This window comes from Chiloscyllium punctatum, chromosome 3 (genome assembly GCF_047496795.1).
Source record: "Chiloscyllium punctatum isolate Juve2018m chromosome 3, sChiPun1.3, whole genome shotgun sequence".
Lineage (NCBI taxonomy): Eukaryota > Metazoa > Chordata > Chondrichthyes > Orectolobiformes > Hemiscylliidae > Chiloscyllium > Chiloscyllium punctatum.
Genome location: NC_092741.1, coordinates 100,552,229 through 100,567,268, shown reverse-complemented (window position 1 = coordinate 100,567,268; position 15,040 = coordinate 100,552,229).

The window sequence follows — 15,040 nt, the reverse complement described above, 5'->3', positions numbered from 1 at the left end:
ATAGACCTGAAGCTTACAGCACAAGATGCAAATCCAGGTACTTTTTGAAAGGGTGCAGGGTCTCAAAAAGTATCTGGATCTGCACCTTATGTTGCTGTAAGCTGCAGGACTATGGACCATGTGTCAAGTAACATTGATGCCACACAAATGCCAGGCAATGACCATCTCCAATAAGAGATGATCTAACCACCACACATTCACATTTAATGGTCTTACCATCACTGAATCCCCAACTACTAACATCCTGGGTGTTACCATTGACAAGTAACTCAACTGACTAGCCATATAAATACAATGGCTACCTCACCTCCTAACTCCCAAAAGCCTGTCGACTATCTACAAGACACATGTTAGGAATATGATAGAATACCTCTCACTTGCCTGGCCGGGTGCAGCTCCATACAACTCTATGTTGTGAAACTTGAAAGGGTTAGGAAAAGATTTACAAGGATGTTTCCAGGGTTCGAGGATTTCAGCTATAGGGAGAGGTTAAATATGCTGGAGATGTGACCCTGGAGCATCGGAGGTTGAAGGGTGACCTTATAGAGATTTATAAAATCATGAGGGGCATGGATAGGATAAATAGACAAAGTCTTTCCCTGAGGTGGAGGAGTTCAGAACTAGAGGGCATTGGATTAAGGTGAGAGGGGAAAAATATAAAAGAAACCTAAGGGACAATTTTTCACACGGAGGGTGGTATGTGTATGGAATGAGATGCCAGAGGAAATATTGGACGCTAGTACAATTGCAACATTTAAAAGGCATCTGGATGGGTATATGAATAGGCAGGGTTTGGAGGGATATGGGCCGGGTGCTGGCAAATGGCACTAGATTACATAGAGCATAGAACATTACAGCACAGTACAGGCCCTTCAGTCCTCGATGTTGCGCTGCCTTGTCATACTAATCTGAAGCCCATCCCACCTACACTATTCCATGTACGTCCATATGCCTGTCCAATGACGACTTAAATGCACTTAAACTTGGCGAATCGACTGCTGTCGCAGGCAAAGCATTCCAAACCCTTACTACTCTCTGAGTAAAGAAACTACCTCTGACATCTGTCTATCTCCCCTCACTTTAAAGTCAAATTAAAGTGTTTGCCGTCCCCATACTTGGAAAAAGGCTCGCCCTGTCCACCCTATCTAACCCGCTGATTATCTTGTATGTCTCTATTAAGTCACCTCTCAACCTTCTTCTCTCTAACGAGAACAGCCTCAAGGCCCTCAGCCTTTCCTTGTAAGACATTCCTTCCATACCAGGCAACATCCTAGTCAATCTCCTCTGCACCCTTTCCAAAGTTTCCACATCCTTCTTATAAAGCGGTGACCAGAACTGTACACAATACTCAAGTGTGGCCGTACCAGAGCTTTGTACACCTGCAGCATAACCCGGTTCTGGAACTCAAACCCTCGATTAATAAAGGCCAAAACACTGTATGCCTTCTTAACAACCCTGTCAATCTGGGTGGCAACTTTCAGGGATCTGTGTACATGGACACCGAGATCTCTCTGCTCATCTGCACTCTCAAGAATCTTACCATTAGCCCCAGTACTTTGCAATCCGATTACTCCGTCCAAAGTGTATCACCTCACACTTGTCCACATTAAACTCTATTTTCCACCTCTCAGCCCAGCTCTGCATCCTATCTATGTCTCTCCTATCTACTACATCCTTCGTCACTATCCACAACTCCACCGGCCTCAGTGTCATCCGCAAATTTACTAACCCACCCTTCTAAGCCCTTATCCAGGTCATTTATAAAAATGATGAACAGCAGTGGACCCAACACCGACCCTTGCGGTACACCGCTAGTAACTGGACACCAAGATGAACATGTTCCACCAACTACAACCCTCTGTTTTCTTTCAGCAAGCCAATTACTGATCCAAACTGTTATGTCTCCCACAATCCCATTCCTCCACATTTTGTATAATAGCCTACTGTGGGGAACCTTATCGAATGCCTTGCTGAAATCCATATACACCACATCAACCGGTTTACTCTCATCTACCTGTTTGGTCACTTTGTCAAAAAATTCAATAAGATTCGTTAGGCACGGCCTACCCTTCACAAAACCGTGCTGACTGTCCCTGATCAGATTATTCTTTTCTAGATGGTTATAAATCCTATCTCTTATAACTTTTTCCAACACTTTACCAACAATTGAAGTGAGACTCACTGGTCTGTAATTACCAGGGTTGTCTCTACTACCCTTTTTGAACAAGGGAACCACATTTGCTTTCCTCTAGTCCTCAGGCACTATTCCCGTAGATAATGATGATTTGAAGATCAATGCCAAAGGCTTGGCAATCTCTTCCCTTGCTTCCCAGAGGATCCTAGGATAGATCACATCTGGCCCAGGAGACTTGTCTATTTTCACACTCTGCAGTATTTCTAATACCTCTTCCTTGTGAACCTCAATCTCTTCTAGTCTAGATGCAAGTATCTCTGTATCTTCCTCGCCAACATTTTCATTTTCTATAGAGAACACTGTCGAAAAATATTTATTTAGTGCTTCCCCTATCTCCTCTGTCTCCACACACAACTTCCCACTATTATCCTTGATTGGCCTTAATTTAACTCTTGTCATTCTTTTATTCCTGACATACCTATAGAAAGCCTTAGGGTTAACCCTGATCCTATCCGCCAACAACTTCTCATGTCCCCTCCTGACTCTTCTGAGCTCTCATTTTAGGTCTTTCCTGACTTCCTTGTAACCCTCAAGCACCCTAACTGAGTTTTCAAATTTTGTCCTAACATAAGCCTTCTTCTTCTTGACCAGGGATTCCACTTCCTTCGTAAACCATGGCTCATGCGTTGTATATCTTCCTCCCTGCCTGACAGGTATACACAGGAGCTTTTCCTTGAATAAGCTCCACATTTTTAATGTGCTCATCCCCTGCAGTTTCCTTCCCCATTCTACACTTCCTAAATATTTCCTAATTACATCGTAATTTCCCTTCCCCCAGCTGTAACTCTTGCTCAGTGGAGTACACCTAACCCTTTCCATCACTAAAGTAAACCTGACAGAATTTGTGATCGCTGTCTCCAAAGTGCTCATCTACTTCCAAATCTAACACCTGGCCAGGTTCGTTACCCAGTACTAAATCTAAAGTGGATTCGCCCCTTGTTGGCCTGTCTACATATTGTGTCAGGAAGCCCTCCTGCACACACTGGACAAAAACTGATCCATCTATAGTACTCGTACTGTTGTGATCCCAGTCAATATTTGGAGAGGTGAAGTCCCCCATGACAACTACCCTGCCTCTCTCACTCCTATCGAGAATCATCTTTGCTATCCTTTCCTCTACATCTCTGGGACTATTCAGAGACCTATAGAAAACTCCCAGCATGGTGACTTCTCCTTTCCTGTTTCTAACCTCAGCCCATACTACCTCAGTTAACGAGTCCCCAAACATCCTTTCTACAACTGTAATATTGTCCCTGATCAACAATGCCACACCTCCCCCTCTTTTGCCATCTTCTCTGTTCTTACTGAAACATCTGAATCTTGGAACCTGCAACAGCCATTCCTGTCCCTGCTCTATCCATGTCTCCGTAATGGCCACAACATCGAAGTCCCAGATCCCAACCTACGCTGCCTGTTCACCCACTTTATTTCAGATGCTCCTCGTGTTGAAGTACACACACTTCAAACCAGGTTCTCGCTTGCCAGTGTCAGATACTTGATTTGGGAACTCCCTACTCTCATCCTCTTCTGTACTTGTCCTACAATTTTGGTTCCTATCCCCCTGCTGTATTAGTTTAAATCCACCTTAATAGCTTTAGCGAATTTCCCAACCAGGATATTGGTACCCCTCTGGTTAAATGAAGACCATCCTGCTTGTAGAGGTCCCACCTACCCCAGAAAGAGCACTAATTATCCAAAAACCCAAAACCCTCCCTCCTGCACCACCCTTGTAGCCACGTGTTCAACTCGTTTCTCTCCGTATTCCTCACCTCACTAGCACGTGGCACGGGCAGCAAACCAGAGAAAACAACTCTGTTTGTCCTCGCTCTAAGCTTCCATCCTAACTCCCTGAATTTCTGCCTCAAGTCCCCATCTCTCTTCCGACCTATGTCGTTGGTGCCAATGTGGACCATGACTTGAGGCTGCTCTCCCTCCCCTCGAAGGATCCCAAAAACACGATCAGAGATATCACGGACCCTGGCACCCGGGAGGCAACACACCAACCGTGAGTCTCTCTCGTCCCCACAGAACCTCCTATCTGTCCCCCTAACTATCGAGTCCCCAGTGACTACTGCTCTGCTGCTCTTCCCCCTTCTCTTCTGAGCAGCAGGTGCCCCACTGCTTTCCCCTGAAAAGTCATCCCCCCCAACAGTATCCAAAACGGTATACTTGTTGTTGAGGGGAATGGCCACAGGGGATCCCTGCACTGCCTGCCGGTTCCCTTTCTGTCCCCTAACTGTCACCCATTTGTCTTTTTCTTTTATCTGGGGAGTGACTCCCTCTCTGTAAGTCCTGTCAATAACCCCCTCTGCCCCCCGTATGATCCGAAGTTCATCCAACTCCAGCTCCAGTTCCCTGACGCGGTTTTCAAGGAGCTGGTGTTTGGTGCACTTCCCACAAATGTAGTCAGGAGAGACACGAGCGGTGACCCTTACTTCCCACATTCTGCAGAAGGAACATTCCACTGCCCTAAACTCCATTCCCACTATTCTAACTCCCGAAGTGACTACTAAAAAAAAGGATTAGGAAATAAACTAGTTACTTTACCTTGTCAATCTGGTTAGAGGAGGAGGATGGGTGGGAGACACTACCCTAATAGTGTCTCGGGTATCGCAACCACACAAATATAAACTGTTCTACTTACCCTTCCCAGAAGTCCTTTGCTTGCTCCTCCCTCGCTGGCCTGAAGGTAAGAAGTTTAAATATGCTTACCGGCCTTCCCGACAATCACCTCGCACCAACGTCACTTCCTCCTGGCTCCTGCCTCTCGCTCATTATGTTAGGATATCTGGCCAGCATGGAAGTGTTTGACCGAAGGGTCTGTTTCCGTGTGTATATCTCTATGACTCTGTGACAAAACAGGGAGAAAGTAAGGACTGCAGATGCAGATGACAAAACAGCATGCTTGATTGGCACCACATCCACAAGTATCCACCCCCTCCACCAGTAATGTTCAGTAGCAGCATGTGTACTATCTACAAGATGCACTTAAGAAATTCACAAAAGATCTTTAGACAGCACCTTCCAAACCCACAATCACTTTCACCTAGACGGGCAAGGGCAGCAAAAACATGCAAGCCCCCTACAATCCATTCATCCTCCTGATTGGAAATATATTGCTGTTCCTTCCCTCTGGTTGTGTCAAAATCCAGGAATTTCCTCCATAAGGGTCTACCTACAGGACATAGATTGGAGCACTTTAAGAAGGCAAATCACCACCATCTTCTCAATGGCAACGTGAGGGGCAATAGGTGCTGGCCATCTCGCAAAACTCATGTCCCACAAGTGAATAAAAATAAAAGACATTTGACAAAATTTCTGGAGTTTTTTGAGGATGGCGGAAGAGATAGGGAGAACCAGTAAATGTGGTGCATTTGGATTTTCAGAAAACTTCTTATAAAGTCCAACATAACAGGTTCAAATCCAAAATTAAAGCATATACGGTTGGGAATTATGGATTGAGAATTGGTTAGCAGCTAAGAAATGGAATAGATTGGAAGAAATAGTTGTTTTTCAGAGTGGAAGATGACAACTATCAGGGTACCACAGAAGTCAATGTATTTGCCCAACTATTCACAATATATATCAATCATTTGGATGAAGAAATAAATGTAATTTTCCAAGTTTGCTGGTAGTAGGAGTTGTGAGAGGTGGGGAAGTTGTAAAGAGGATTTGAATAAGATTAGTGTGTCGGCAAATATGTTTCAGATGCAGTATAATATGGTTAAGTTAACTATACTCTTCAGGAGGAAAAACAGAATGGGAGATTATTATTTGAATAGTGATAGATTGGGAAATGTTGATGTTCAAAGAAACATGGATGTCCTTTTACAGTATTCAGTGAAAATGAGCATGACATTAGGAAGACAAACGGTATGTTGGTATTATTTGTAAGAGGATTTGAGTAAGGATGTAAGGATTGCATGAGAAGAATGGATGCCAGTCAAGCCTTTGTCAAGTTGCCACGTAGACTTATCAAGAAGGCAAATACACATGAGATATAGGATCATTTGATAAAGTAGTTTCAAAAATAGCTCAGTTGCAGGAGAAAGTGATGACAGAAAGCTGCTTTAGTGATTGGAAGTCAGTGCCCAGTGTCCAGTAGTGTACCACAAGGGTCTCTACTGGGTTCCCTATTAGTTGTCATTTATACAAATGGCATAGATGACTGTATGAGATGGTTGGATTAATAAATTTGCAAATGACACAAAGATTGGTAACTGGTTAACAGTAAGGTTAAGTGTCTTGGGCTATGAATAGATATAAATCGGATGATCAAATGGGCAGATAAATGGTAGTTTGACAAGAAAGTATTCAATGAACAGCATGAGACTAGGAAGTTCTGCGGAAGAAAGGGACCTCAGTATGTTTGTTCATGATTCTCTGAAGGTGGAAGGACATGCTAGTAGGGTTGTGAAAAATGTACGGTAGTTTTAGTATCCCAATCTAAGGAGATAGGCACACTTGCCATAGAGGGAGTTCAGCAAAGATTCACTAGTCTAATTGTTGGAAACCAGACATGTTGTATGAAGTGAGATTGGGTCAACTGGGCACATTTCATTGATATTTAGAAGAACAAGGGGAGATAGAAGCATGAGAAGGGATTGTATTGAAACATATAAAATTAAAAAGGACTGGATAGACTGGATGCAAGAATGATGTTTCCCTGGCTGGAGTGTCTAAAATAAGGGGTCATGGTCTCAGGATACATGGTAGACCATTTCGGACTGAGATGAGGAGAAATTTCTTCACTCAGAGGGTAGTGATGGATGGAGGTTTGCTCACTGATCTGGCAGATTATTTTCCAGATGTTTCGTTACCCAGTAGGTAACATCTTCAGTGGGCCTCAGGCAAAGCAGTGTACATGATTCCAAAAGAGAAAATGCTGGAAAATTCAACAACTTCAGATGATTAACTCATCCTGACCCCTCTGTTTTCATTCTGCTCCGTAATTTTATTTCATTTATTTTATTTATTTTTTAATATTTTTTTCACTGTTCCTGTACCTCTTATTTCTTGATTGTCTCTCTTTCTCTCACTCCCCACTCTCTCATCACCTTTTTCCTCTCCTCTTCCCCCTTTGTTACCTTCTCCCCAGTTTTCCATTTTGCCTCTGCTTCCCCCCCATCCCCCACATATTTTGTCACATAGCACTGGCTTCAGCCTTGGTCATTCACATCTCCTAATCTCCCTATAATCTCTCTATAGTCCAACAGGTTTAATTGGAAGCACACTAGCTTTCGGAGCGACGCTCCTTCATCAGGTGATAGTGAGCGTCGCTCCGAAAGCTAGTGTGCTTCCAATTAAACCTGTTGGACTATAACCTGGTGTAGTGTGATTTTTAACTTTGTACACCTCAGTCCAACACTGGCATCTCCAAATTATAATCTCTCTATGCACTGTCATTATCACCTCTTTATTGTTACTTTTGCTTCTGGAGCCATGACTCACCTTCTCTCAGCCTAGTATAAATACCTCCCTATTTCTCCCTTTTTTTTAGCTTTGACAAAGGGTCAGTTAGACTCAAAATGTCAGCTCTTTTCTCTCCTTACAGATGTTGCCAAACCTGCTGAGATTTTCCAGCATTTTCTCTTTTGGTTTCAGATTCCAGTATCTGCAGTAATTTGCTTTTATCCAGTGTACACGATTCCTGTTTTCTATTTATATATTTGAGTTTCTTTGGGTTGGTGTTGTTATTTCCTGTGGTGATGTCATTTCCTGTTCTTTTTCTCAGGGGGTGGTAGATGGAGTCTAACTCAATGTGTTTGTTGATAGAGTTCCGGTTGGAATGCCATGCTTCTAGGAATTCTCGTGCATGTCTCTGTTTGGCTTGTCCTAAAATGGATGTGTTGTCCCAGTCAAAGTGGTGTCCTTCCTTATCTGTATGTAAGGATACTAGTGAGAGAGGGTCATGTTGTTTTGTGGCTAGTTGGTGTTCATGTATCCTGGTGGCTAGTTTTCTGCCTGTTTGTCCAATGTAGTGTCTGTTATAGATCTTGCATGGTATTTTGTAAATGACAATTGTTTTGTTTGTTGTCTGTATAGGGTCTTCATTAGCTGCTGTTTATTGTGTTGGTGGGTTTGTGGGCTACCATGATGGCCAGGGGGTCTGAGTAGTCTGGCAGTCATTTCCAGTAACCTGAGAAAAAGAACAGGAAATGACATCACGACTGGAAATCACATCACCATCCCAAAGAAACCCAAACATATGAATAGAAAGCAGGAATCATGAACAATGCTTTGCCTGGAGACCCACTGAAGATGTTATCGAGTAGGGTGACGAAACATCTGGAAATGAACCTCCCAGCTCAGTGAGCAAACCTACATCCAGAACCTCAACCTGAGCTACAAATCTTCTCAAAACTCGCTAATATCTATGGAATTCTCTACCATGTAAGGAAATACAGATAAAGTCACTAAGAAAGAAATACATAGATTTTTGGATGCTGAAGTGTCAAGGGTATAGGAAGAGCCTGGTTGTATGGCGCTGAGGTAGAAAGTCATCCATGATCATATTGAATGGTGGAACAGCCTCAATTAGCTGAATAACCTACACTTGCTCCTATTTTTTATGTTTTAGTATTCTTGCATTTCTCAATACCCATCCTGACCTCCCCTTGCTAGTCAATGTAAATGACTTACCTGAGACCCACAAATAGGACAGCAGTTTGATCTTCTACTATTTTCTGCCTTTGCCTTCCTTACCAGTGAGGTACTCAATGTATACCTTACTTGGTTATTGACTCCATTAATGTAATTAGAGCAGATTAACTGGGAGGGAAGTAAATAATCTGTGTGATGCCAACATGCTTTGCTCTCACATTATGTTCAAGTCAGGACCCTTACTTTGGAAAGAGAACTATATCATGATGGCTATCATGGTCATCTTTCTCATGTTGAACCATTACACCAAGCAGGCACCACAACCATTCATAACATAATGGGTAGTTATAAAAACTGAGAGTTGCAATTTCTGTTGGAGTTTATGTAAAAGAAAAAGAGAGATATGCTTTATCAGCGTCTCTCTCCTACAAAAATCTCTGAGGCACAGCTGCCAGGATTTTCTATGTCATCTGGTTCCCACAATGTAGATATAATCATACATTGGACTCAAAATACTGCAGCTTCATTGCATGTATTTCTTTTAGTTGTGAATGTGACTTGTGGATTGATAAATCATTGTTCAGCACAGGAATACGATGTGACAGTGAATATGGCTCTCTTAGATATATGGTCACATAAAAAGTAATTCCTAGACCTTTACAAATAATGTAATAACTTTACTAATCAACCTTTTACAAATAAACTGAGCAGTTTAAGAATCTTTCACAGCTTGTCTTAATTTGCATTTTGATTCTGGTCTTCTTGTTGCTGACGTATTGCTGGTGACATTTATTGATATTCTACTGTTGAGTATTAGTTCTGTTGGTTGTTGATGGTAATATTGATGATCTTTTCTGCTTTTCCAATGGTACATGACCTTGGACTCTCAGCTGCACCAACAACTTTCTGCTGTGTATTTCCATACTGCTGGCATACATTACAAATAAACATATTCTTTCAATATCTTTGTAGATGAGTATCCAAGGCACAGCATATCCAATCTTTATACTTTTCCATTTCTAAGTGCCTTCATCTGAAAAGGTTTTTCAAATGCATTTTGGGTATGACGGTTTTTTGTCTGGCCAGTAAAACACCAAGTTCTAGTGAAATAAGGAGAAAGGAGGAGGATGTGCCCCTATCTGCATCAATGGAGCTGAGGTGAAGAGGATTGAAAGTGTCAAGTTCCTAGGAGTAGTGATACCCAACAACCTGTCCTGGTCTTCCCATGTAGATGCCACAGTAAAGAAGACACAACAACACCTCTTCTTCCTTAGTTAAAAATCACACAACACCGGGTGGTTGTGAAGGAGCAGCGCTCCAAAAGCTAGTGCTTCCAAATAAACCTGTTGGACTATAACCTGGTGTTGTGTGATTTTTAACTTTATACACCCCAGTCCAACATCGGCACCTCCAAATCTTTTTCCTCAGGCAGCTTAGGAAATTTGGCATGTCTATGAGGACCCCCACTAACTTTTACAGATGCACCATAGAAAGCATTCTATCCAAGTGCATAACAGCCTGGAACAGCAACTGCTCAGCCCAGGACTGTAAGAAGCTACAGAAGGTTGTGTGCACAGCCCAGACCATGATGGAAGCCAATTTACACTTCTCTTTGATGCCGAAAAGCTGCCAACATCATCTAAGATCCTTTCCACCCCAGTAATGCTCTCTTCAAACCTCTTCCATCAGGCAGAAGATAGGAAACCTTGAATACACGCATAAGCAGGTTCAAGAGCAGCTTCTTCCCTGCTGTTGTTCCACTGCTGAATGGACTCTCTAACTTCAAATAATGTTGATCTTGCCTTGTGCATGACTTGTGCAGCAGTAACCTTGTACACTTCACTCTGTCTAAGCACCCTATGATCTGTAAGTCCTTGTTTGTGGTGATCTGCCTGTTCTGCTTGCAAACCAAAGCTTTTCTCTGTACTTTGGTACATATGACTACAATAAATCAAATCAAAAATCAATAAAATGTTATCTTCTGGTAGTATTTGAAATATCTTATCAGACCATCTCTGATCATTTGCTGACAAAGCATCTGCATTTCAATGGTTTTACATGTACCAATCTTTAGATCTTCTGTGTTATGTTTCTCTGGTAACAGCTTAGACAAGACATCTGCCAGCACTATTTCTCTTTCTGGCAGAGTGATGTCATAACTCTGAAGCCTCTGAGTAACCTTGGTTCTATGTAGATTTTCTTGTTGCTCAAGTGGACTAAATGATCACTCTCCACTATGACCTTTCTCTAGCAGTCATTTACCTTATTCCTACAATGAAGATCATTGCTCCAGATGGCTGAGACAGAACTGAACTGAATGGCAACCTCAGAGGGTTGGCATAGTCTGGTGTTGTGGCCTCTTTTACAGGTCCTTGGGGGATAAGAAAGTCCCATTTTTGCACCACTCCATCCAGAAGGACTTCTAGGTCTCTGCCCAGACAGCGGAATGCTGTTTTCGCCTATCTTCCATGACTCAGGCAAATGTCAGCAAATATGCAGGGCAGCTCTGGACTGACAAGTTGTCCAGGTGCACTTTTAAAGGTAGCATGGGAGCAAAGGATGCTTGTGAATTCTGGGATTGCCACGATATGGTGAATTGTTCTGGAAACAACAAGTGGTAAGATTGGGCTGGAATTGGACATGAGGGTCGTCGTAGTGCCGGGTAGATACTTGGTGAGGTAAACTTGGTAAGATATGGCAAGAAAACAGCTCTGTCTTGTGGCAGAAATCCCTCCAAAAATTGTGGCAGGAAATGTGGCACCCTGAGATACAAATATTCATGTACCAATTATTTCTTAGGACTTTACAAATAATATATAAAAAGAACAATGTCACATTCTGCAAGCCCTGAGTTGGTGTTGGTTCAACATTCTAACTTGCTTACTTTCAGCAATATGAGATGATATAATTTCTAATCCTTTAGCAACAACCTGTGCTCCCAAATCACATTTCTTAACAAATTCTTTTGGATAAGGTTGAGTTCTCGGAAGCTAATTCCAGAAGTTGACCCTTAATTATTCATTCTCCCACCATTTTCTCTGGGGCTCCTGGTTTTACCTGTGACCTAGCTTGTTTCTCATGACACTCCTTGTTTCATTTCCTGACACACCATCTCCCTCAGTGTTTCACTGTGTTTCATCCTGTGCTATCTTGCCCTTCCCTCTTCTCTTCTTCCCTCTCCCTTCCTCCTCCTACCACATGTTGGCCCATTTTATTACTTACTATGCTCTTATTCACACTGGATTTTCTCTCTAGGTGGAACATGATTCAGTAATGGGATTTCTGGCTCAAAGCAGCCCTCCAAAAGAAATAAAGGAAAATGCTGTAGGGTCCAGTTTGGGTCATGTGGATAGATGATGTCTTGTCATGTTTCCGGTAGGTGAGAGAAAGTGTAGGGCTCTCTAGGTGTTGATATTTATCTCTTTGTGTATATTTCTCTCCCTCTGTGTTTTTGAATTATCCATCTGCTGTAAGACCATTAAAATATTTTTAAAAAATGTTTGCAGTCTTTAAAAACTGAAATGCTACAGCTGATCAGGTGAAATACTTGGCAGTCAGTAAATCTGTTAGAAGAAAGAAGGAGAAACATTAGTCATTTCACTCTGGCATTAAAAAGGCAGCAGCAAGATCCAATTTGCCTTATTCATCCGACATGAAGCAGGAGTTAACAGGCTCTGATGAAACTTGGAGACAGCTCTATTCACTTGTTGGATGAGGGCATTGCTGGCAGGTTGCCTGATGATCCGGGTTTATTATCGAGCTAACATTGTATTGAACGAAAGTAAAAGGATTATCATCTGAAGTAAAAAATATTAAACGGGCATATTTACTCATAAACTTATGTGTCACTTTATCCACTTCGATAATTAAAGTACATTCTTGAAGCAGTGATTTCATCACATGTTCACATATATGCTACATAAGAATAAAGTCTTCTCCAGTGAAATTGAATCCTTCTGATTTGCACTGATACTGGGGAAGTAGAGTTTTTAATGGATCATAGTTGTTTCAAAACCCAAGCTTGTCTAGAAAACTCATCATTACAGCCACTACAACATCCCTGTTTCAACCAGATCTGAGTTTTACTTACTTAGGAACTGGTTAATCTTAATGTATAAGAGGTGACAGGAGTAGATGGGGTTGCAGGGGTGGAGGGTGGGGGGCAAGGTGGTGTGATAGGGGCAGTTAGTGTGCACAAAGGACTAAAGATGCAAAAGTGTTAGAAACCTCACACAAACCTGTGGCCTTCCAGATTTAACCAGAGTGCACTTTCAGACTATGAAATTGGCAGCTGCTGCTACAAGCAGTGTACTGGAATTGCTGCTTCACTCGTTCAGAGGTACAAGGCAGGGTTGCACAAGACAGAGAACAGTTTCCTGCTCTCAGGTTGCTGTGAGTGCTGGGAGCTGGAAAGTGCAAATCGGAATCTAAACAGTTGCAGAAAACACCCCATGAACAAGGAGTTTGTCAATTAACATGTGCAAAGTGGCAGTTGAATGAGATTTAAGCCAGTTTTCTGGCTTTAACTGCTAGAGCTTGTGTTTCCCAACTGTGTGAAACTGGCCAGGATCGACAAAGTGCGTGTACAGTAAGGGATTGGCAGGGCCACTAACTGTTAGGTTGATTTGTTTTAGGTGCAGGCCTATAACAGCTGCATCCTTGCCTGGGTTAAAGGGTTTTCCCTACAGGATTTTTTCTGAGAATGTTCCTTCACTACTTTGAAGGGGATTTCCAAAACATGCAGCTTATTTATACTTGGGGGCTATTTCTTTGAAATTAGAAACTTTTTGATTCCAATTTGCGCTTTCCAGCTCCCAGCACTCACAGCAACCTGGGAACAGGAAACTGTTCTCTGTCTTGTGCACCTCTGCCTCATACCTCTGAATGAGTGAAGCAGCAATTCCAGTACACTGCTCATAGCACAGCTGCTAATTTCTCAGTCACTTGCTATTCACGAGAACCAAGAGATTAAACACAGAAATCTTGCTCAGGGGAGACAATACAGGAACAACAAGCTGGAGATCAGCTTTTCATACATAAAGCCACTGTGCCACAGAAAATGGTGGATTTTTGCCAGGATCAAGAACTTCAGGGGCGAAACTAATGCCAGCCAAGAGCTGTGGGCAGCACAGTGGCACAGTGATTAGCACTGCTGCCTCACAGCACCAGAGACCCGGGTTCAATTCCTGCCTCAGGCGACTGACTGTGTGGAGTTTGCACATTCTCCCAGTGTCTGCGTGGGTTTCTTCCAGGTGCTCCGGTTTCCTCCCACAGTCCAAAGATGTGCAAGTCAGGTGAATCGGCCATGCTAAATTGCCCATAGTGTTAGGTAAGGAGTAAATGTAGGGGTATGGGTGGGTTGCGCTTCGGCGGGTTGGTGTGGACTTGTTGGGCCGAAGGGCCTGTTTCCTCACTGTAATGTAATCTAATCTAATCTGCTGGCCAATCAGAAGCATGATGAATATAGATTGAATCAACGATGGATCAAAACCTGTCACAATGGAAGACATTAAATTTCACAAAGACTTGCTTGGCTGGTCATTTCTGACACTTGCAACCTCTTGAAATAATACCTCCTTCCAAGCAAGCTGGTGGCATGAATTACCAATGGCCCAAAAGATCACTTTGAGTTGCTTCATCTCCATCACCTTCCAGGTATTTGTTCAGATATCTTCAGGATGGCCAAGTAATCAATCACTTTCAAGGAAATTCACTGATACACATGGTTAAATTTTCATTTTGGCATCAAGATCCAAATGTAGCGATCATTTACTGGTCCCAACCCAGCTTGATGTGCTCCAGATAAGGCCACCACTATTTTAAAGAATGGACAATTAATGGCTGTGGAGCAGGCTTGCCGTCCAACTGGGTCAGAGGATAAACTCTCAATGCTGGATGGCCATATTTAGAAAAAGGCAGAGGAATTGGAGAAGGCAAACCCAGTTGAAATCAAGTCAGTGTTCTAGGAGTAAAGTTAGTAATCAATAAAGATAGAGAGGATAACCTTATAAAATTGACATGAAAACCAGAAGGAGAAGGAAAGTGATTGAAGACAGAAAGTGCTCACCTCTTACAAAGTGCATCGTCGCCATCGAGATTTAGCTTCATGAGACATATCTGCAAGCAACAGTGAAGAGGCTGGGGAGAAATGTATATTCAGACTCCAGAATCAGAAATACCTCAGAATTTTATAGAAAAGAACAAATTTAAAGAAATGAGTGAACAAATCTAGCAGAAGAAGAA